Raw genomic sequence first — 11,309 nt, 5'->3', positions numbered from 1 at the left:
CCTCCCACTTATTTGTGGCATTTCTGAAATCCAAGTTCCTCTGTGTGTCAGGGTGGATACTTTTGCTTGTAACAGTTTTGTTATTGAACACATAGCATCTGACTACTTAGGGAACAAAGGATGTGAAGTTACAGTATCCCAATAAAGAAGTTCCAGGACAATTCAAGGGCAACTCATGTACTCTCTATGTAGGTGAATAGGAGCATAGAAAAGAAAGTATTATACATGAAAGTGACTGAGAGTGTGTGCACATAGGTATTCACTTATTTATCTGTTGTTATAGTTTTACATATTCAATATTATATATATATATATATATATATATATATATATATGATCACAATTTACAAAATCCAGAGAACCACATCCATGGGCATCGCTTTCCTTTGTTGCTCTTTGGGTAATAAGAATGAAACCTGGTATTGTACTGTGGTAGAGAAATAACTCAGAGATTCAAACATTTTTCTTTCAATATGTTGCCTGTTCCTACATCTAAAATGAGGAAGTCTGTTAATACATAATACATTTTATAATCTATTTAATATATTTATACAATGTATAATATATTCTATATTATAATATGTATTATATATAATAACTGAGTTCATAAGGAAAAATACAACAAACGTACCTATGTCCATACTTTCCCAGCCATGATTAGGTTCAGTAGAGTTAGGTGCATTACATCTCAACAGGAAAAGTCTACTGAAGTTTTGATGACCTTGAGCTAGATAAGGAGAATTTCTGTAAAAAGAGCCTCTCTTCAATTATGAGAAAAGATAAGTTTGGAAGGTTTTTTTTTTTTTTTTTTTTTTTTTTTTTTTTTTTTTTTTATTTAGGCCGGACAAGAAGCCTGAACTCTGGGCCTGAGCACTGTCCATCACCTCTTCAATTCAAGGCTAGTTCCCTACCACTCAAGCCATAACAGCACTTCTGGCATTTTTTGCTTATGTGGCACTGAAGAATCGAACCCTAGGCATTGTCCCTGAGCTCAAGGCTCGTACTCTACCACTTGAACCACAGCACCACTTCTGGCTTTTTCTGCCTGGGATTGCTTTGAATCATAATACTCAGATCTCAGCCTCCCGGGTAGCTAGGATTACAGCTGTGAGCCACCAGTGCCCAGAAAGTTCCTCTCTTTTAGATATTATTCTAAAAGCCTCCTATCCAAGGTCACTCCTAAGATAATAAATGGACCTATGTCATTAGTTCCTTCATACTCTTATCACCTGTTATGGCTATGGTGTGTCTTTTCCATTGTATCCTGAACCTACTTCACAGTTCTCTTCCTAATCCATGATTCTAGATATATTACTAATAATTACCTAAATTTTGTGGCTATAAACCCTAAATTACTCAACTATTAATTTAATTTAATTTTTTTCAATATGATCGAGGTTCTGTACAAATCTGAGCTTATATTCACCTCTTGCATCTACCTCTTGGCATGAGCAGAGCCTGGGCCTAATCTACTTTAAATGCAAGATGTTAGCCAAAGAACAGCCTACAGTATTCCTGCCTAGGAGTCAGTACAGGTAGTTGAGTGCCTGAAAGAAGCAATGCATTCCTGACATGAGAAGGGGTGAGAGAGACAACAGCCTACAGAGCAAACTGGCAGTCACAACATTTAAAAACTACTCCTTTGGGGAAACTGACCTCCTGGAAAGTGGCAGTGAGATAACTTTAATTTTCTTATACGAAGGAAGTTGTCATGTCTCACTACATAACTCCCTTGTAATCAAAGAGAGGGTCATTCTTTTGTTTCGACCTTAGGCCCAGTCTCAGTTTATGTCAGACTTTGCTCAGACTCTATTCCTACCAGAAGGTTCCTGATGAGGAGGAAAGTGTGATCTCTTGGCTTCTGACTGGCCCTTTGGAACCTGAGGCCAGTTTTTGTTTTCAACCTGTTCCTTCTGACAATGGGAAAGTTCATTCTCTTCATTGTGGCCTTGTATCGAATCTCTTCAGAGAAAGTCAAGGAATGACAGATTCTGTCTGAGTGAGTGAGTTTCTCCATTTCCAAAGAGGTCAATTAATATCTGATTCTGAGACCCAGGTGAAAGTCCTTTACCAGATCCTCCTAGCTGGAGTGGATGTTAGCTCAGAATCCAAGCCATCCTCATATTTCTCTAGCTCTTTCTCATGAACCAAAAGGTTACAGGAGTTTAGTTCAGAAACAAGGAGAAATGAGAGAAGCAGAAGAACCATTGGCAGGGTGAGGAATTTAGAGATTTTGGGTGAAAAAAAGGGCTCAGAAAATCTAGAATCAGGGGGCTGGAAAGGTTGCTCAGTGGTAGAGCACTTGCCTTGCATGCATGAGGCCCTGGGTTCGATTCCTCAGCACCACATAAGCAAAAAGAAAAAAGCTGGAAGTGGTGCTGTGGCTCAAGTGATAGAGCGCTAGCTATGAGCTGAAGAGCTGAGGGACAGTGCCCAGGCCAGAGTTCAGGCCCCAGGACCGGACAACCCCCCCCCAAAAAAAAGAAAATCTAGGATCACTCACATCATTAGGGAATCACATCATAAGATTAGGGAATAAATGTAATAAATTACTACCTAAATTATTAACTCCACTACTCTACATTACAAGTGTTCTGTCAAAAGTTAGCTGTCCTAGCTCTATTTTGATCAGGAAAACAAAGTTCTACTGAGTAGCTTTATCCATACCCCAGGTTGTTCTTACTCACTACTTCTCTGTTACTTTCCTTTGCTGCATTCAATCAATGACACTTGAATGTGTTAGCATCTTCTAATCCATTTGTTACAAAGTAAAACAAATTATGGGGAAACGTATATCTATGGTACACTTTCTTCTATGGCATATTTCTTTGATGTTATTAAGTATTATTTTAATTGTTTCATTGTTAATACTTGAGAAAAATATTTTACTATTAGCAGTAATTAGTTGCAATTTTTTTTGGTATTTTTCCACGTCTGTGTATTTTTTAAGCTTCTAACATGATCTTTTCCCCCAACTGTTGCCTTCTTAAAATTGCTTCAAATTATAAACTATATATGATGGTCCTCTATGTGTTCATTGATATATGTAAATTTTGATCTAATATCTACATATTATAGGAAATCTTCAACCTATTGTAATTGTTCTGAAAATCAATATGGATGTTCCTCATTAATGCAGAAACACAATGCCACAAAACTTTGTGAAAGTAGGATTAGGTATATATTCAAAATATTTAGCAATGATACAGTAGAAACATTCACTTCTCATATACCAGAACATGTTTATAGCTATGAATAGCACATTTTCTTTAATCCCTCTTTCTGGTGCATCTAGGTTGATTACACAGCTTGGTTGCTATAGAATATTGATGGCATAAACATGTATGTTCATGTTGATTTATATTCCTTCAATATGTATCCAATTGCAGTAAAGGTCATCAACATATCTGTCTTTTTGGTATTGTGTAAACTTCCAATAAGATATCCCTATGGGTTGCACTAGTTTACAATGCCACAAAACCAAATATAGTTCCTGATTTATTTACCTCTCCAGCAGTTTATTTATTTGAGTGGTGGTAGCTATTCTGGTGTGTAAGATAGGATCTCAGTGACTTTCCTCTTTATTTTCCTTCATATTTGCTATGTGGATATGAATCTCAAAATTTTCATTTATTTATTAAACACTTACATTTGTACTTCATTCCTGATTAGTGTCTTTCTTTTTCTTTGGTATTTGATCAATTTTTAAGATTTATAGCATTTGATTTTTTCCCATTACAAATACTCATTTCAGTTAGTAAAAAGATTTTTTTTTCATTACAGTGGTGCACAATTAACTAAAAACAACAGATTGTACATTTATATCACTGGATGTTTTGTTTGTATTTACAGCCAGGAAATTGTTTCAATAAAGATGCTGAACTTCTTTCATTGATATATTGAAAGTATAGTATCTCATATTGGCCTAAACTAATCTCAGAATTAACAGTGAGAGCCTGGGCCACCACAGTCTGGGCTAAGTAAAACCACTAACACAGTATAAACTGCATTTAAAGAGAGCAAAGGGCTTCATAAAAGATCGAAGAAAGGCATCACCTTCATGAAGCAAATGTTGAGGTTCACAAGCAGACCTTAGGAATCTGAATATCAAGAAGATCAAAGGATAAAAGTATTTAGAAGGACAACTTTAGAACTCAAAATTGGGGAGGTGGGACAAACGATAGATACCAAAACTCAATGCTGAAGGGAAGGAGAATTTTACCCCAAACTTCAGCTGTCTCTGACTCTCTCACACAACACACACAGAAACACACACAGACACACAGACACACAGACACAGACACAGACACAGACACAGACACACACACACACACACACACACACACACACACACACACACACACAAACACACACCTAGTGAGAGATCTTTGCCAAAGCACAGGCATTCTGGACTTAGACACCGAATACTCTGAAACTATCCATTGTGAAGGCCTTTACTGAAAGTACCCATTGTAAGTAGACATTTACTGAAAGTTAGAACTCAGGTTCCTGGAAAAACAGTGAAATGTCACAATAAAGTTCTGCCCATAACTCCCCTAGCAATAGCCATCAGCTGATGACAGGAAGTACCTAAAGCTACAGATTATTTTTAATCTTTTAATGTTTGTTTTTTACTTTTTTATTGTGAAAATACTGTACAGAGGAGCTACAGTTACATGGGCAAGATAATGAGTACATTTCTTATCAAACATTGTAGCCTCCTCCTTTGTTTCCCCCTCCCATCCCTTCCCATTGTCCCCCCAACCCCCCATCGAATCTTCCTCCCCCCTTCCCCTCACCAAAGTTGTAAAGTTCGTTTTTCTCCATAAGAACTTGTACATCTCATTGTTGCAATGGGTCCACCTGTATCCCTATTTAAACGATTTGTTTTTTTCCCCTTCTCCTCCACAAATTATTGCTTATTGCTTAGCCTGCACTCGCTAGCCAATAAGATTGTTATAAGATTACCCAGTTAACAGAAGGGTCGGGGATCTCAACTCTGACCCACTGCAATGGTGACAGTTGTGAGTCCAGGCTCGACCTTGCAATAAATGACTCTAATGTGGTCACATGAGAACTGGCTCCATGGTGGTCTTTGGGGATCCTTATCTAAGCACAAGGCTAGTGTACACAGAGAACCCCAGGGGCAGCTGTATCTGGAACAATGAAGCTTTTTTCCTCTTCTTTTCAGATAATCAATCATGATGTTGCAGTTGGCTCCACAGTTGCTCCACACCTGAGCAGGAGGAAGGAAAGGATGCCTTAGACTGCAGGACGGCCTTGTGTACCCCTGGATTTGTAAGAATGCAGTTTGTGGTCCTCTAGGCAGGGGTGGCCAACCTGAAATGGTGGTAAACTTTGCCTGAAGAGTGGCACCCTGTGAGCCCTGCATGCATGGTGAAGCAGACTGGAAAGCCCTGTGAACATCTCCGGGATGGCTTCTCAGTGGATTGTAGAAATTGACTCCTGTAGTTGCACATGGCATGAGGCAGGAGGAGAGGAGGAATCCAGAAGATGGGAGAGGCACAGAAGCAAATGCACCTCTACATTGAGACTCCTCGGTCATTCTAAGGAGGTTCACAACCCACATGTGGCGGCCACTACACAAGTCCTCAGAGGCCCTACTTGTCTGGGGAGCAGTTCCTGGTCCTGATCCAGAGCTGGAACTTCCCAAGTGGCCCTGAGCTTGGCTGGGCTGGAGCGGAGTCTACTAGCCATGCTTCCTCTGCCCTGCTGAGTATAGCCTCCTAGCAGCTGCCCAGGCTACAGCACCCACAACAGGCCACCTCCTTGGGGCAGGCTGAAGCTGTGCTGACAATTCCTGCCTGGTGCCTGCTTCAAGGCAAGAGCCAGGCCTAGCCCACAGCAGAGCTGGCCCTCACTTCCAAGGGCATTGAGAGAAGCATGACAACCACAGGCCCAGCCTTGCTGTCCTCACTGCCCCTAGAGGTTACCTATAAGTCCCTGCCTTTGTTCTTGAAATTCTTCAGCCATTGGTTGTAGTTTGGGTGGGACTCGAGACTTCTTCTTCTCCTCACCAAGCTATCATGCCCTAGCAAAGCCACCCAACTACCAATCTACCATATATTATGTGATTTTTTTTGTTTCTCTTCTATTTTCTTCCTCCATGGTATAACTCGTTTCCACTGTATTTGAGGTCTGTGAGCTCCAACTTGCATATACAAATTTCTAATGTGGGGAGGGGAAGGGAAATTAAATGCTGAAAGAAGTACACAGTAGGACCCATTGTTACAATGAGATGAACAAGATACTATGTTGAAAATGAACTTTACTAGTTGGAAATGAAAGGTGATAGTTGGGGCGGTGGGGAGAAAAGGGATTGCAGGGAAAACAAAAGAGGAGGTAACAATGTTCGTTAGATAATGTACTCACGAACTTACTTATGTAACTCTAATCCCTCTGTCTACCATTTTCACAATAAAAAAAACATGAAAAAAATTATCCTGGAGTACATTAAGTTCAAATTTCCTAAATGCTCTGTAAATTAAGACCAATTTTAAATGGGAAGTAGGTTCTCAGAAACATTTTTTTCAGTGTTTGTGTTGTGCATTATTACCCAAGTGTACATAAATTAACAGAAGGAGAAACAATAGGAATAGGAGAAAGAGAAGTTCTGTGTTTAAGTATAATGGTTCAATAAACTATAGAAGACTCTGCAAATAAGACACTTTGAAACAATAAAGCCAAGGCCAGTATTTAGACCTATGGGAGTGACATAGAGAAAGCATTACTCCTAAATGGAACATGAAGGATGAGGTCACTCTCTTTCTTGTACTAGCTCTAAATCATGGTAGCTAATCATGCAAATTTGTAAAAACTAGAATGCAAGAATAATTCTGGTTCCAAGCAAGTCATATATAAGACCATGGACTTAACTGGGGGAAAAAATGCCATGTTGAGAGAGCAGAAATTATTCTAGCAATGAACTGGTGGCTAAGATCATATTTCTTTTTATTTTTCTTTTCTTTTTCTTTTGATGGTAGTGGGGCTTGAACTCCATGCCTGGGCACTCTCCCTCTACTCTTCAGCTCAAAGCTTGTGCTCTACCTCTTTAGCCACAGCACCACTTCCAGTTTTCTGGTGGTTAATTAAAGATAAGTGCCTCAGAAACTTTCCTACTCATGCTGGATTTGAACTGCAATCCTCAGATCTCAGCCTCCTGATTAGCTAGGATTACAGGTGTGAGCCACTGGCACCCTGCTTAGGATCACATGTAATTCACTTGCAATATATTATCTCCTTTTATTGTATATATTTTAGTGCTGTGGAAGTGAATTGTACCTTCATAGGTTTTCAAAGCTTAATTTTCACAAACTTGCTTTTCTTCGAATAGAAATGCTATAAATTTTAGAACAGACATTAAAATAGATATAAAATTCACTTACAGGAATTTGCCCAGCGTACATCCTCTATAGTGTGTCTTTTCAAAATTTGATTTTTGGGGATTTTTTCCAGGGTCTCACACATATTTTCAAGTGCACTGTCAATGAACTACAATTCCCTTTTGAAACACGGTTTTTACTTCTCTTTAATGCATTCATAGAAGTGTAATGAATATACAATTCTTTTTTACCTTTACGACTTGAAATCTTGCTTGCTAAAATGATTGCAGTATTATAAAAATCGATCATTATGAGGAGTTTATCAATTTCTCCACAAATGCATTACTTTATTTTGTGTCATCTTTTTATGTTAGGGTCATACTAGTGAGTTTTCTTTGTCTTTTTTCTTAGATACTAAAGAGTAACTTATTTCATATGCTCCTCCTATTGACTTAATTTACACATGTTCTTTAAAGAAATATCCTATTCAGGAAAAATTATATGGAATTGGAAGATCTAAAAATACTTAAGATTCAGAATCATTGTAGCATTCACATTGTAGTATTAACAAATATGTTCCCTCTATCTGTTGGATATGTTTCACTTCGGTTATAGTGTCCTTTGAATTATGAGTATAGTGTCCTTTGAATTATGAAATGCTATTACTTGATATAATCCAGCATATTCTTGCCTTTCTTTAGCCACTAATGATTTCCATTACAAACCTTTACTGATAAAAATGTCATGAATTTTTACGTTTATCTCTTATAGGTTTTTACATCTCACATTTAGTTTGATAATCTTTTTTTATTATAAATTTTTGTATAAGGATTGAGGTAGGCCAGGCACCTGTAGGTCACTCTTGTAATCCTAGCTAGGCAAGAGTCTGAGATCTAAGGACCATGGTTTAAAGCCAGCCTGGGCAGGAAAGTCCATGAGACTCTTATCACTAATAAACCAATAGAAATCCAGAAATGGTGCAGTGGCTCAAGTGGTAGGGTGCTCACATTGAGCTGAAGAGCACAAGGACAGTGCCTGAGCCCAGAGTTCCAGCCCCATGAGTGACAAAAAAAAAAACAAAACAAAAAAACAAACAAACAAACAAAAAAGGATTGAGGTAGTAGTCTAAGATCATCCTGTAAATCCCGAAAGACAATAGTGCCAATACACCCATTTAAGATTCTATTTTTATTTCATAAAGTCATAGGACAGTTTTCAAAATCTATTGACCATACAACTGAGAAATTATTTTTAACAAATCTGTTACATTCTTCTATGTGTCTGCTCTTGTAGTAGAACTATGTTGTCTTCACTACTAAACATGATAAAAAGATTCAAAGCTAGTATGAATGGTGAAGCTCCACCATTTTACAAGATTGTACTGACTGACCTGTATTCCTTGAATTTACATAGGAGTTTATTGAAAAGGTGGACCAATATTCTACAGAGATATCTAGATGTTTGATATTCACTCATATTTTGTTCCTTCAAAAAACACAAGACCCCAGATATTATATATAGAAAAATGTCTTCAGAGAATACTTGAAACAACTAAAATTAACTGAGGAATTAGTTAAGATTTAGATAACACTGTAGCATAACAAAGCTGAATGATAACAACTTGAGCTGTACAACAGAGGAAAGTGAGAGGAGAAAGAATGATGGACCACATAGGAGCTATATGTGATTGCTATTGTGTTTCAAAAACCAGAAAGACTTCAGAGAAGAGAAGGAGAAAAATAAAGTGTCCTGAGGGAAGTTTCTTTTTAATCCATCTAATAGCTTGTACTAAAATCAGTGAAAATGGGAAAAATTAAAATAGAAATTAAAGCGTTGTATATACATGTTGTAATAGGAATATGATAATTTTCAAAGAAATAAGAGAGAGAATAGTTAAACTCTAAAGGGAAAAGGAATGAAGAGAGAAAAGAAGCAAAGTAAAACCTTTATCAATAACAAACACAAGAGTTTGGAAGCGGAATTATTCTAAATTACAATAAAAATTGCTAGCATGGATAGAATATGGATGACATGTTACCATATATAATTTTGAAAAAGCATACTTGGAATGAAAGTCATGGTTTAAAACACTATTTGGATTATAATTAGACAGTATAGCTCAGTGGTAAACCATTGGCTTTGCATATGTGAAACAATTGTGTGAACTCCCAAGCATTACAAAGTGCACACAAAGCACACACACACACACACAAAAACCACATAAACACACACACACACCACATACACACATTTGCAATATTAATATTATCATATTAAACGGAGGAAATTATCACAAACAGTAAAAGTATGTTAATATATGAAATAATAATATTGCTCGTAGTATTTAAAAGTTTAGTAGAAAGAAAATAGTCACAATATACTTGGATTTTAATAGATTAAGTAAATTGAAAATTAATAGAAGACATGAGAACTTTTGCAAATAAGTTTTAAATAATAAACATTTTGAAACATGTGTCCTTTTATTTTAACAAATGATTGATATTACTGGTGTTTTAACTCAAGATTTAGAATATGATAGTGAGGTGCTGTATATAAGGCTAAGGATGGCTATATCCATAATCATTTCACTCTGAATAGTTTTATACTAAGGTCTCATAGTTTCCCAGTCTCTCCCGAATTACAAACTCTATTTACACTTCCCACCATAGCTAGAAAATGGATGTCACAAATCACCATGCCAAGCTCAAAGTTTTTTTTTTTAATTCAAGTAAAAGTACTTCCAAAAAGTGACCAAGTAATGAAGCCTTTCTTAGTAAAGTATGTGCTTCATGAAAATACGGTATTTGTTACCTGGACAAATATTTTTATACTATAAGAAAATAAATGTATTTAGATTCACTAGCAAAATAAAATTAAGAAATTAATTTTTAAATAGCCACATGTTAAATATTATAAAAGCAAAATATATGTGTCTGAATAATTTACATGTGTAAAAATCATGCAAAATTAAATTAACTGATCCTAAACTTTGAAAAAAGAATTACTCTAAAGAAACAAAAGGAAACATTTAAGCTCAAAATTTGAAATTTAGAAAATAAAATGAAGTAGGGGCAGGGAAGGTAGCTCAGTTGTAGATCACTTGCCTTGCAAGCATGAGGCCCTGGGTTCGGTTCCTCAGCACCACAAAACCAAAAGGAAAAAGCCGGAAGAGGCGCTGTGGCTCAAGTGGCTCAAGCGCTAGCCTTGAGCTGAAGAGCTGAGGGACAGGGCTCAGGCCCAGACTTTAGGCCCCACAACCGGACCCCCCCCCCAAAAAAAAAAAAGAAAAGAAAATGAAGTATACTCTTTAGTTGACTTAATTAAGTGTAAACGCTCTGTATATCAATTTTATAATAAAAAATGCTTGAACAAAAAAAGCAAAAGTACCCATTGAACAATGGCAACAGCAAAAGCATCAATAGTTCTTGTTTTGAGTGTACAAAAATATCGTTGGAATATATAACAATGTTCCTTCCCGAAGAAATGTACTCATTACCTCATTTATGTAACTGTAACCCCTGTGTACATTACCATTACAATAAAATTAATTTGAAATTAAAAATAAACCAAATAATATACCAATTAAGAATTCTTAGAAGCCATTGGTTAAAAACATTGTAAAAAACTCCCCTAAATATCCAAGGAATATACTTTGATGATACTATTTAAATGCTTCAACTTCAGCAGAAAAGCAAAAAGTTTAAAAACTGTTACAAAGTAAAGTAATAAATCAGAATATATTACTATTAATAATAATCATATGATGAATTTAGAGTGGTAGTCAAATATTTAAGAAATGAGGCAACTTGCTATTCATTTGCACTTAATAAGTGAGAAAGAATTTTCTAGGTCTTTTTAAATTATCATAAGTTTAATGAAGAAATTATTCTGTCACATCATATGATAATCAGACAAAGCTAATATTAGAACAAAGAACAGATTTATTAAGGTTTTGGATGTTAATAT

The sequence above is a fragment of the Dipodomys merriami genome, unplaced genomic scaffold (assembly GCF_024711535.1).
Source record: "Dipodomys merriami isolate MVZ:Mamm:240054 unplaced genomic scaffold, mDipMer1.0.p SCAF_96, whole genome shotgun sequence".
NCBI classification, from domain to species: domain Eukaryota; kingdom Metazoa; phylum Chordata; class Mammalia; order Rodentia; family Heteromyidae; genus Dipodomys; species Dipodomys merriami.
The sequence above is the reverse complement of the archived record's forward strand: the minus strand, read 5'-3'. Positions refer to the sequence as shown.